The sequence below is a fragment of the Carettochelys insculpta genome, chromosome 2, assembly GCF_033958435.1.
Source record: "Carettochelys insculpta isolate YL-2023 chromosome 2, ASM3395843v1, whole genome shotgun sequence".
In the NCBI taxonomy this organism is placed as follows: Eukaryota; Metazoa; Chordata; order Testudines; family Carettochelyidae; genus Carettochelys; species Carettochelys insculpta.
The window spans coordinates 192,357,222-192,371,305 of NC_134138.1; positions in this window are offsets into that span (position 1 = coordinate 192,357,222).

Sequence of the window (14,084 nt, forward strand, 5' to 3'; positions counted from 1 at the left end):
TCTTCTTCTGCTTTAAGTCTTCTCCTCTGACCGTCTTCTGAGCTAGAGGAGCTTGGAAACCTTAATCATGCTTTCAATAGCACTGCCATCACAACAAATGTTCTTCATAGAGAAATGGAGATTGAAAATAAATAAAAGCATCACTGCTAACAAAACAGAAACTGCAACTGTACAAAGAGGAAAGGATGAAGCAAACATATAGCAGTGCATGCTGAACTACCAATTCATGGCTGCCATCTTGGAACGGTACATGAATGTACCATATTTACTTGACTGCTGTCTTTCTTTTGACGGAAGGATTGTCTGGCAAAACAGTTACTATTTGGTTTTGCATCACAGGAATATTTTTTTAATTTATTTTTAGCTCCTTATATTTTTCTTTAAAATCTTTATTCTGTGCAATTAATTATCTGCAGAACTTTTTAATTCCTTTTAACCAATCCTGCAAATCACATATTATAAAATATAATTCTTCAAAAGATCACCTCCTTCTCATAAGAATTTGTTTTAAATTAACCTTCATCTCAGCATAAACAACTATCAAATTTTGGAGATTCTGAGCACCACCATATAGTGTCAGTACACAATACTTATACCATTACAATTACTTGATAGAAATGTTTGTGCACCCAGTTACATTAAACTGATTCTTAAAAGACATATTCTAGATAGTGATATAAATATAGGTAAAGTTACATTTTCTTTGTGTTACTAAAAGCTGGAGTCAAAATTGGTTGGGTTCTTTGAATGTACATTTACATAGCCTCGTGTTTGGCTTTCTTTCATATTTAATCTTAACTCCTGAATTTTCTGGGTTTGTAATGCTTGGTTTTTGCTAATATCAAACAAAACTTTGCATCAGGTTACTGGGCTATACTTTCAACATTCATTCCTGTTTAACTTCTTTTGTTAACTGGGAATTTCCTTTTTAAACAATATCATAATAAGGAACCCAAATAGAACGTTGCCATGTGGTATTTCAAATGATTTGAGCATATGTAGATTCAACCACAAATATTCTTTTAACTTTACCTTTTAGGGTCAGATTCAGAAGTACATTCCAGACACTCTGGGGCAGAGCAAAGCAGACACTATATACTAGCCAGTTTCCCACAGCTTGTGTGATTCCTAGGCACTCACACACCAATTTTCCCCTAAAATTGCCTTTCACGCATGTAGGCATGCACACAATGGTTCCCTGCACATGCAGTCAGGGAGCAATGGGTGTTGGGGGCCATTTTGAAAGAGAGCATTTTTGGTGAAGAGCAGCCTGTAGCCTCCCTCTAGTCTTTGTGAAAGACAGTCATTTTTTCCTGAAGCTCTGTACGACAAAAAAATATTCATTAGATTTTGCCGAAGAAGAAAATTTCATATAAGCAGAGCAGGAACAAAAACTACCATTAACCTGAAAAAAAAAATTCTTCATCTGCAGCCAGTGCATAAATCAGTTAGTATTAACCAGACGTGAAATGAAATATTAGCATTATTTTCTTATTAAGATCACTGAAGACAAAATAATGGTCTGACACTTGGGGCTAGGTTACTTACATGACTCATTTTTAATTAATTTCAACTCATTAGCTGATTTACTTGTAAATGCGCTGTAAATGCATTCTGTGCTCATGCCGTAATCCTGGGGAGAAAGCACTGCATACTACCTAAGGAACAAAATAGTTGAATCTCGATTTTAAATTCAAAACTCAGCCTTAACTTTAGAGTCAGGAGTGGCACTTTTAGAATACTGACGCCCTCTGTGTAGAGAAATCCTATCTGAATTTCTTATTGCCTCAATATAAATCCATGGTACATCTGGAATATGTCATGCAGATATAATCACTCCCTCTATATATATATATTGGAATTGGAAAAGGTTCTGAAAAGGGCAACAAAAATCATGAGTGGTATGAAATAGCTTCCATATGAGGAAAGATTAATAAAACTGGGAGATTTCAGCTTGGAAATGAGATGACTAAAGTGGGGAATATGATAGAGGTCTATAAAACCATGGACTCGTGTAGAGAAAGTAAACAAGGAAGTGTCACTTACCCATTCTTATAACACAAGAACTATGGGTCACCCGATGAAATTAATAGGCAACATGATTAAAACAAATAAAAGGAAGTACTTCTTCACACAGTGCACAGCCAATCTCAAGCTGGACTGGGTGAGAGGGGATAGATCATTTGATGATCACCCGTTCTGTTCTGTTCATTCCTTCTGCAGCACCTGGCATTGGCCTCCGTCAGAAGACAGGATACTGAGTTAGATGGACTTTGGTGTGACCCAGTATGATCATCCTTACATTCTTAAGCTTGACTCTGCTTAACTTGAATTGTACCCTCTAGTTCTTATATGTGACCTAATCCAAAATAATTTCTCCTTCCTTCAGCAAAGATACTTTTCACTTTACCTTCCTCAAAACAGTGTAGACTGTATATCAGAGGTCACTTCTTAGCCACTTCTTTCCCAAAGACCTGGCTTCTGTAGTTTTTCTGTTTGGCCGAGTTGCCAATGTCCCTGTGTCACCTGAAGGCATACCACTACATAGGTATAGCCACCACCCCTGTAATAATCACTCACATTCCTAACAAAACAACCAGAAACATTCCTTTCACAGCACCATAATCATTAATCTAATTCCTTTGCCAGTTCCTGTTCAAGGAAAATCATCATCATAAAATGACCAGAATTGAGCACAATGTCCCAAATGAGGCCTCATTAATTCCTTTGCAACAATATAATCACCAATTCAAAATCTTTTTTGGTCAAAAATCTCATTTAAATCAATGAGCATTTCAACTGAATAAGAACTGAGTGAAAAGTGAAAGTTAAGAATTTTAGGATTTAAACTATTATTATTTGCCCTAGTAAAGTAAATTTGCCTTGTCGAGAAAGGAGTTTTGCCTCCTAGAGCATCAGAAGAATGCTGCCAACAGAAGTGCTGCATTTTGTCGATTTACTGTCAACAGAATGCATTTGTAATGTGGATGCTCTGCGAGTGTTGTCAAAAAAACTGTCTAGTGTAAATGTAGCCCATGTGCTGAAATGATACTGAAGGGAAAATGTTCTAATACAGGCAGGAAAAGATGCAGAGCAGGAGATTAAAATTAAGTGAAACTGAGAATGAAAAAGAACAATTGCAATGATACAGTGAATTTAAAAGTCTACATTACTAGAAAGAATAGGTGCACAATTACATAATAAATAGCCATTTTTAACTTTTTTAAAAATAAAAAACATTTTTGGGATAAAAACAGAAACTGGCCTAGATCCAGCCCTTGTGAACTATCTTCATTCTCTCCCAATGATGTCATTTTTACCTTGAATAAAATTCTGTCTTCTGGTCAACGTACCCCTCACAACTGTCTTCAATGATTGCATCCATAGCCTTTGGCACTGGAATCTCCTACTGGCTTCAATGGGAGTTGTTCACGGGCTGAGAGAGGAGAACTGGGACCTGGAATTTCTCACATAAGATGATTAACAGGTATTGAGACCAGGAGGGATCATTATAATCACCTAGCCAGAGAGCCTGCATGATACAGGCCTCAGGATTTCACTCAACGATACCTGCTGCAAGCCATTTTCTAAGTGACTCAGCGTGCTGAAGTGCAGCAAAGTTAAAAAACTCCTGCCTGCAGTAAACATTAGAATAAACGTACAAATATTCTTCCTCCAGATTTGGGGAGAAGATTGAACAGAAGAAAGGGAAATATGAATATATGTAATTGTAAAAATGGATTTTTCTCTTACACAATCCCAACTTCATTAGCCAGAAAAAGTAATACCTCAGAACACTGCCCATGCCCACACAATGATTAATGGTGAGCAAAATCAGTCATGGAAAGTTCTGGAAGTATAGGCTATCAGGTACTCTAAAGTTCAGAGAAGATGTCTGTTCTCTGACTCATATCACTGATAGCTAAACAACTTCAACACTCATGAATTTTAATATAGACATAACTCATCTGTCTTTGTGAACACAGAGTTGATTTGAACTGTGACCTTACGGTATGGTACTTATGGGTCTATTAGAACTGACAGAAGAGGTTAAAGTTATTTTTCAAAACAATAAATAAATGAACAATCTGATTTTCAAGAAAGTTTAGAACTAGGGACAAAAATCAAGCTGTATAGGAGGCATCTCCAGCTACAAATTAAGATATCTGAGCTTGCTTTAATTACATTTTGCATGCAATCCCCAATAGATCTCAGTAACCTTTAGGGTTTAATAATCTTGGCTCATTTAATGTCCTTTCATTACATTAGTGTAACAACCAAAAAGTGAGGTTTGAAAAGTAAAATTGGATGCTCTCCTGGGATTTGCCACATGTTCACCATCTTTACTTCAGACTCCCTGGATATGCATGCCAAAAAAAGGTCCTAGCTCATAAAGTCCACAAAAAAAAAAGAGATTGGTTCTTTCATCCTATTATCCATATTTTTTTCTATTTAAAATAATTACGTGAATTTAGAGCTCAAAAGCTGCTGGATTGGCGGTCTTGTAGTGTCGAGACTAAGTCATCTGTACCGTGACAGAGGAGATTTCTCCTGCCTCAACATGAACATACAGAAACCACCTGCAGTTAGCAGAAGGTAGTATTGGCTCTGCACCAGTTCATTCTTAAGCCCATCTGCAGAGTGTTACTTTCAAGTAATTTTTGTGATACTGAGACTGTGAAAATAGAGGAAACCCCAACTGCAGCTACAAAGCCATCAAGTGGAACAGACTTTTGATTATTACCAGCTTGATCCAGCTTTGAATTGGTTACCTAGAGGCAGAGGTGGGAAAAGTACCCAGAAAATTACTTGAGTAAAAATGCAACAGCTTTCACTTCTGAGTACTTGAGTACAATCTAGATGTGAAGTGTGTGAGTGCGCGTGCATGTGCGTACATTTTCTCAAGTAGTTTCCCCCCAAAGCGGCTGTACTTTTACTCAAGTAACTTTTTGGGTACTTTTTCCACCTCTGCCTAAAGGCACAAGTGCCCATTTCCTAGTAAGACCCAGGCTATGTCTACACGAGCCCCAAACTTCGAAATGGCCACGCAAATGGCCATTTCGAAGTTTACTAATGAAGCGCTGAAATGCACATTCAATGCTTCATTAGCATGCGAGCGGCCGCGACACTTCGAAATTGACGCTCCTTGCCGCCGCGCGTCTCGTCCAGACGGGGCTCCTTTTCGAAAGGACCCCGCCTACTTCGAAGTCCCCTTATTCCCATGAGCTCATGGGAATAAGGGGACTTCGAAGTAGGCAGGGTCCTTTCGAAAAGGAGCCCCGTCTGGACGAGATGCACGGCAGCGAGCCGCATCAATTTCGAAGTGCCACGGCTGCCCGCATGCTAATGAAGCGCTGAATGTGCATTTCAGCGCTTCATTAGTAAACTTCGAAATGGCCATTCGTGTGGCCATTTCGAAGTTTGGGGCTCGTGTAGACACGGCCCCAGACTGCTAATCCCACTCCCTATACATAATTTCATGCTTTACATTCCCACTGGACTGAAGTCTCCACTGCTGGTGCAGCTGAGGCATGTTTTCTTGATGTCTTGCCTGTTAATTGTTGAAAAATACAAAAAACATTTGTGAAATAGCTCAGTGTGTGAATGGAAAGCCTAGAAGATCACATCAGATCACTTGGATTTTTTCTAGTTTCTTTCTTCTATTTTCCATAAGGGAATATAGCTCTTCAAAATTCAAAGGACTGAGAAGATATTGGAGTGATCTGCTTTTGCATCGGGCAATTGGGGAATGCGTGCAAGATGTTTCTGTCTGTTGGGATCACAGATGATAAGAGGAGTATGATTGAGAAGGCACTGCAGAGCACTTCCGAGGCAGCAGTCTTTGAAACACTGGAGTTGTTGATATGCCAAAAGAAAGCTTTCCTTGTGAAAAAGAAAAGCTAACGAGCCCAGGCACATTCACATGCAAGGGGTTGCCTAACCATCATAACAGCATCAGAAGGTCAGTCATTTAAATAAAAAACTTCCAGAGCCAAACACCTCTGAACTTCATAGGATTTCAGAGCCAGATCAGAATTTTGTTACTGACTCTACATTTGTAATAATCCCAATTAAAAATCAAGATCCAAACAGCATCAAATGTTGTGGAAATTCAATCCAGATCTGAATTTAGGAACTGAGACTCATTTCAAAATATAAGGGGGATAGAGAGCAAAGATATTAAAGAAATCCAATCCTGCAGCTGGAAATTTGTCTTGGAAGTTAACTTGTACCATATCTGACCAAACCAAAAGACAAGAAAGGCAGTGACAGGAAGATGAGCATGCAGATTAAAGCTTCAGTCCAGCAAAGCAAGTACATCTAGATCATTGACTTCAAAAGGACTTAAACCAGTATTTGAGGATATGTCTGCGCTTAGGAGATTGCTGATGCACTGGTGGTCAGTCTTCAGGGGCTCGATTTAGCAGTCCTAGTGGGGATACGATAAATTGAACTGGCATGGTGCCACTGGCAACCCTGTACTCCTGGCAGTCGCGGGGACTAAGGGAAGTCAACGGGAGAAACTCTCCTGTCAACCTCCTGCTGTGTGAACGGTGGCAAACATTGATTTTAGATAAGTTGGCTCCAGCTACGCAATTCTCCTAGCTGGATTTGCATATCTAAAATCAATTTTTCCTTCTAGTGTAGACCTGACCTACTTATTTTGCTGAATCAAGGCTAAGCTTGAAGCAAAGGAATCTCCCAGCTGCACAGCAACAAACAACCATTTGGGCAAATAAATCACCATTTACTTCACATATGAAGCAATAACATTTGATTGGAAATTTTAGAATTTCACTTCTGGGTGAATACAACTTGGTAGGTAATACAGCTGTAAGGAGAATGCAAATTTGTTAGCCCACTGGTAATCTGTTATGGCAACAACTGAAAAAACACCATTGATTGAAGATACTGTTTTATTCAATCTATTTCCTGCTAGGTCTGAATTGATATAGTCTGAACCTTAAACATAAGCTATTTTGTGTTTCAGTGAAGAAGCAATTCAAGTCAACCAACCAACCAATGCATTTACTCTTGAGGGGATAGGTTTTCAGCCAGCCTCCACTTACATATCCCCAAAATGGGTTTTGTGCCTCCAGAGAGGTAGTTATGCAGGTCAGATGGGAACCTGCATGCTCATCTGCCCAGTGTCCACACACAAATATCTATGCTGTGCACACAAAAGTGGGGGTTGTGCATGGAAATAAACACACCCATAAATTTTGCAGAGACTCTTTCAGTCTATCCCCACTAATGACTCGCTACCATGCCAGCCTGTCAAGGTTTGTTTTTATCCTTGTCTCCGTTGTCTCAGCTTTATTCAGCAGTGCAAGTAGAAACCATTGCTTGCTGGTACTGCACTCATGGGAGGGCATGATTCTTCCTCAGCCCGCCCCAGCCATCTCTCCATCCTCTCTAATACACCCCTTACCCGTCAAAAGTTTTACAACTGTATCTGCTAAACAGATGCAGATGTAAAATGATGCTTTGAGAGCGTGGTGCCCACTGTCCTTCCAGGTGTCAGAGGAGCCTGTAGCACCCCACATTGAAAAGTTCTTAAACAAAAGAAGGCTGGGAAGGACAATCATCCCGCTGTCCCTTGACACATGACCAGTGCTCCCTTATGACCAAACTAAGTTTCTGCTAGCCTGTCTTTATCTAAGTCTTGGCCTCTGCCAGGCACTGGGAAAGCAAAGATGCTACAGCCTTCTCAGTTTGACAGGAATGAGGCATAAAACTGGGTGTTCCATGTGATATCTTGATAGAACAATAGCCCTAATAGTTCTATTGTTTTCCACAACATTACATACAGGAGTGGCCATCAATATCCGCCTGGCAGAACGTACATAAGAACTGTTTGTCGACAGATGAGCAACTGATCATAATCGCAGTCTCTGATCTCTTGAGGCCAAATTCTTTCCCCACGGAAATCAAAAGGAGTGTAGCAAACGTGTTCAATGAGAGAAGGCTTTGGCATTTGGAGAGGAAAGAACAAAACCATCAGCCCTTGAGTCAGAAGACATCTAATCTTTGCCTATTGCAAGGGAAAATCAGCAATCAATGTGGCTAGAACTGTCTCTGTGTCATACCCACCTCATAAGTCCATGGGCAAAGATAAAAGAAATATGGTGTCCTGAAAAATGGAACATCACGGGACAGGTACAGCAGCCTGTGGCAGTATTTGTGGGGATCAATTAGCTGCCTCTGGACCCCCCACAGTTCCATTTTAGCTCTGGGAACCCATTCACAACATAGGAATCTCTTCTCCCACAGGAATCTTGCCCTGTAACCCCCTACAACCACCACCCAGGGTGAGGTTGGGCTGAGGCTGGCCAGGTCCCTCAGCTTCTGCAAGAAGTGACCTCTCTGCAGCTTGGCCTGGAATTCAGTGGCCAGGGAAGGGGTGGGAACTGATTCTCCTCTCTGCCTGCATCCAGGACCACAGGCCTGGCAGGCCCCGCTCCTGGGGTCCCCTGTCTCCAAGGGTAGGACCCTGTGGCTATGGCTGGGTGCTCTCTCCTGAACCAAGACAGAGCACCCTTCACTTCCTTTAACTGTGGGTCAAGAACAGGATCCAGGCATGTTCATCCATCCAGTTCTACCCCCCATTAGTACATCAACTGGCAAATGATGGTGCACGCCCATCTCCTTGGTGCCTTCCTTATCTTCCTGTTTCAGATGCATCCTTGCTACGGGCACCTTCCAAAGGGTCCCATCTATACCTGTCACAGTCAGGTGGGAGTTGACCATCAACCACTCTGGGTGCTGCACTTGCAGAGACTGGGAGCCCCAAGTCCCTTTGAATCATTGGATGCCAGGCAAGCTCCCCATTTGTCTTCCTCCACCCATAGTCTAGCTAGTCTAGTTAGAATGTACACTGGAAAAAACCAGTAAGTGTAGACAGGCATTTTCAAGTGTCTGTCAGGCCATTCAACTTGACATGTCCCTTCACCTGCTGGCTAAATACCTTGTGAGAATCACCACAGGAGCAAACAGGCAGTAAACATAGTTGAGTCATAACTTCCGGTACCGAGATGAATAGATGTGCATAAAAACAGCAATCGGAACATCTGAGGAAGTGGGTCTTACCCATAAAAGTTAATTACCTAACAAACAAACATGTTAATCTTAAGGTGCTACAGGACTGCTTCTATCCTACAGCCATAAATGCCAGCCACATCACATGCACACCCCTCCCGAAAGAGATGCTCACAAAAAATCACATCACACCCGCACTGTGCCAGCACCCTGTTTGTTTTTGACTATGTAACAACAGAGATGGAGCCAGTGGCATAACCCTGGTTAGCCTAGAAGGGCTGCCCAGGCGTGACTCTGCCGTTAGTGAGTGAGGACATACTGGCTGGCACACATTCAAGGTATTGGGGTTCAGTGTTCCTGCTGCAGGGAAGGAGCCCCAAGCCTCATGGGCCAGATCCAGGCAAGCCAGGGTCATATCCAGCCCACAGGCTCTGCCTGGCAGGGAGGAAGTGGCTCTGTGCCCTGCGGCTCCCTCTCCCCAAGCTGGGAGAATGGCAGCACAGGGATCTGCTTGCTTGGTCCCCGTTCCCCAACTCCCACACCCTACCTCTCACCCAGAACCCCCAATTCCATCCTGCTCCTGCACCCTACCTCTCCCCAGTTAAGCACCCCATCCAATTCCTGCTCCTGCATCTTACCTTCTGTCCAGACCCCACACACCTCCATGTCCAACCTGCTCCTCCAGCACCCTGTTGCCTACCCACATCCTACACTCCCTGCCCCATCCCACTCCCCAGCAGCCACCACCCAGACACTGAACCTCCCCCCCCAATTTGGCCCCACCCCAGAGCCTAGGGAAACCTCCAGAAGAGATAATCCAGCTCAGGAGGAAGCCCTGAACCTTGGTCCTTTCCTCCCTTCTGCCCCATGGGGCTGGAGTGCGAGGGGAATGAGGGTTGTGTCTATTATTCTGCTCCTCAATCAGAGGCCACGTCCACAAGGGTTTGGGGGTTGGTTTGTTTTGTTCTGTGTGGGGGTTTTTTGTTTTTTTTGCCTCTCACTTTTATTTGGCACTCAACCCAAAGAAGGTTCCCAATGTCTTATTTAAAGAATTACAGCACAGGTTTAAGGTTTGCAAATCTGTGAACATCTGTCTCTCTGAGGTATTAGTTAATATTAATAATATTTGGTTGGTCATAATGTGCAAGGGTCTTCTCTGCCTTCTGCTTATGAGGCTATAGCATTCTTCTGAACACCAGCTGAAAGGATTTTTCCCCCCAGTAAGTGAGAACTGATACTTTTCTCCTAGAAGTGTTGTACATTTCTCAGGTACACACTGATTAACACAGAGAACAAGTGGGGCTGTTAAACTTTCCTCACATTCAACAGAAAGTTCACTTCTATTTTCCAGTGTGGAGATTAAATGGGTGTTTGTATCTACAAACATCAGCATGCTCACCTACTCCCAGATATGTAGTGTTTCAGTCTGCTTATATGCAAAATGGAAGTTGGGAAAGGAGCCATTTCAGCAGACATATGATTTATTAAAAGACAATTTTTAATTAGAACTGTATCCTGCACTACATATTAGTATTGCACCTAAACATTGTTTTTCGAAGGGAGGTTCAATTTCCTTTACAGGAACAAAACAGATTCCTGAAACTCTTACTCAAAAGGGGTCCACAGACATTTAAACAGTTCCATTGTCTTCAATGGGATTGAATAAACGATTAAGTATCTACAGAATTGGGTTCCAAGTCAAATCTGAAGGAGCTTTGTTCGAATAAAGGTGGGCAGATGTGTGATAAGTCTTAGCTCCGTTGTAAAGATGAAGAACATATTTTCAACAAAGTTCTTGGCAGATTCCTGAAGCAGCTGGTTTAAGGCCATCATCATCCAGCATTGTAGTTATTTGTAGCTCTTACCCACAAAGCAGGAAAATGAGACAATTGTTTTCTTTGTTTTGCTGCTCCCGTTCCAGGTAAATGCATCTTAGACTAGTTTGGCTGCAAAGAATTCCTTGTACACTGGGGACAACATCTGATTCCCGTCAGAATCCAGAACTGGCCTGACATCAGACTCCAAACCTCCTCTGGTCAGTCAGGGCAAGCAGAGACAGGCATTTCTCTTATGATTTCATCCTTGGACTTGATGTGATGCCGTATAAACATGGACAATTCAGACCAATGGGGAGAAACAGAATCAAAAACACTCTAAACCTTCCTTACCCATACCCCTCCCATCTTGAGGACTCTTGACCTGACCAACATAACAGTTCAATATATGTGCTAACAGCTGTTTGTTAGGCATATGTATCGTGTTTTTAAAGCCACGTAAAGAATGAACAGCTTCCCTAGCTGTGTCTGATCCTTTAGGAGCCACTGGATATTAGGAAAAGCTATTTCACCAGGAGAGTGGTGAAGCACTGGAATGTGTTGCTGAGAGGGGTGGTAAAATTTCCATTCCTAGATGTTTTTAAGTCCTGGTTTGAAAAAGTTCTGGCTGGGATGGTTTAGTTGGGGTTGATCCTACTTTGGGCAGTGGGCTGGACTCAATAACCTCCTGAGGTATCTTCCAGTCCTAGCATTCTAGGATAACATCCACACATACCCTGCCAGAACCTGCTCTGGAGACGGGAAATACCCTCAACTTCTTTCCCGTACCATGTACCCTCTAAAAATCTCTTGGTGGTACTGAGTAATGGGTCATACCTCCCTACCTCCACTCCTGAATGCATTCATTGTGATAGCACACCAACCCTTTGTTCTAAACACAAAAACCAAAAATACAGCTAATTTTGGAGATTATAAACCAACCTTCCTTTTTACTCGCATTTGCAAGGCAGGTAGAGAAACAACAAATATATTTTTACAGCTGGCTGAGACAGCAGTCTTATATAATAAGCAAGGCCAAGGACTGGGAGTAATAAAACCTTAAGGTGACCAGATGTCCCATTTTCAAAGGGGCAGTCCCATACTGAAGCCCTCTTCCAGGTGTCTCTACCTTTTTCTTTAAAAATGGGCAGACTTGTCCCGTACTTTCTATCTCTCACCTCCCATCAATACTGGCAGGTGCTGCTGCTGGCTGGATCCTTGCTTGCCAGCTGCCCACCCACCCCACCAGCAGTGAGTGATGGGGTTCTGGTGGCTGAAGATGAGGATGGATGCGCAGAGCTGATGTTTGGGCAAAGCTACAGCATTCAAGGCAAAGGGCTCCCCCTGCTGGTCCATCAGTGCAGTCGCTGCTGTGTGCCTTCTCTTGGCCAGGAGGTTCACTTTACCCCTTGTCTTAGTTCCACCCAGCACTGGCTACTTGTGGCAGTAGCTGATGAGCACAGGCGGGGACGACTGGTTCCATGTCGCCTCTACTGCCCACACATCGGCTCTCTACATGTTTCCCCTCTCCCTGCTGTGTTCCTTTGCCCCCTCAGCTGTGTCACTCCTCCACCACCGCTCCAGCAGGGTGCATCCTACTCCCAGCACTGTGCAGAGAACCAGCCAAACTGTGACCTTGCTTTAAGTTATGATAAGAGGAAGCTGCACACCACATTTGTGCAGCTTTTACGATTTAGCAGGAGTCCTTGAACAAACAGAATCACAGCTGGCCAGACAGACAAATTCTGTCATATTTAGTAGATTAGCATCTGAAAAATATACTTTATAATAAGTATAAAGAAAGCCCATGAACTGCTGTGAAACTGGTGCCTGCCCTTCACTCTAATCTTAAGAATGCTGAGTGAAACTAAGTCTTCACTGCAAAAGCTTCGATGCCATTGTAACATGGGTAGGCATAGCCATGCTAGCATTAACGATTAATAAATGATTAGCAGCCAAGGCTGGGAGCATGGGCTAGCCAGCCAAATGCAAACCCACCAGGAAATCTAGGTAGGTTTTTGGCTGTCTAGCTGATGCTAAAGCCCATTCCACTACATCCGCAACAGGCCCAAGAAGGTTAAATTAAAGTTGTATGGTCAAGGCGCATTCTGGTATTTCTTAAACTAAGAGTGCTTGATGTTAGTAATCGTTTAATCCTTAACTTTCTATTCCCTCTTTTTTTATGGTTTGGTTTAGTGATGAGAGCAATCATAACGAACGATCAATGAATTTGTTCTTTGTGATTTGATTACCATGCAAACTTCTGAATGGCCCAGCCTGGGTTGTGCAGCTCTGGCAGGCTTGAAGCCCGTTATTGGGGCCTGATACACAGGCCCAACACGAAGGGTATGACTTCACTACAAAGCAAAGGCGTGATGGAAGCATGGGTAGGCAGGCCTTTGGGCTTTAATCCTGCTAGCCTAGGCAACAAGAGACTACGATGACATCTTCAATTAGGGGGAGAAGCTGTGAGAAGTTTGGTGTGAGTTGCAGAGCCTCACATAGGCTACCATTACACTAAAGCTTTGAGGCAGAACACTGTCTGCAAAAGTACCATGTTTTGTCAAGATACTATCAACAAATCCCTTTTTGTGTGCGTATGCTCCATGAGTTTTGTCAACAAAACCAGGATTTTGCCACCAAAACTTGCTAGTGTACCCACAGCCACTGAAACTTAGGAGCAGAGGTAGGGGTAGCAGTCAGTTCTCCAGGACAGATTCAGCTCCCCTAACCAGAAGACTACCCTTTCCCTTCCTGTAGTCCACCATCCCCATTACTACAATGAATGCAATCCTCCCAAATGAGGCAGTGACCCTACAGACAATGGTGGATTAATGAATACGCCCATAGAGCTCTGCAGGAGAACCAGAACTCTGCACCCAGCCCTGGATCCTACTGCCCTTCCCCTCATCTTGCCCCGAAAGCCCTGCCCTGCTTCTTGTTTTCTCCCCAAAGCCCCGCCCCATGACCAGGCCAAAAGCCAGAGTCCAGCTGTGGTAACATGAACTTCTCCCCCACATTCACCCCTGGTGGAGCTGGCTTGCTCTCTTCTACTCCTTCATCACCTCACATGGAAGGGTCAGTCTGAATTTTATTAATTTAATTTGTTTTCAATAAAAAGATAATATTTTATATTGCTGTTTAAACAATAAAGCACTTACACAATTGTCCTCTTCAGTGTGAATTTTGCTACCACTGCTAGTGTTGTGAAGCTCCACATTTCACCACTCA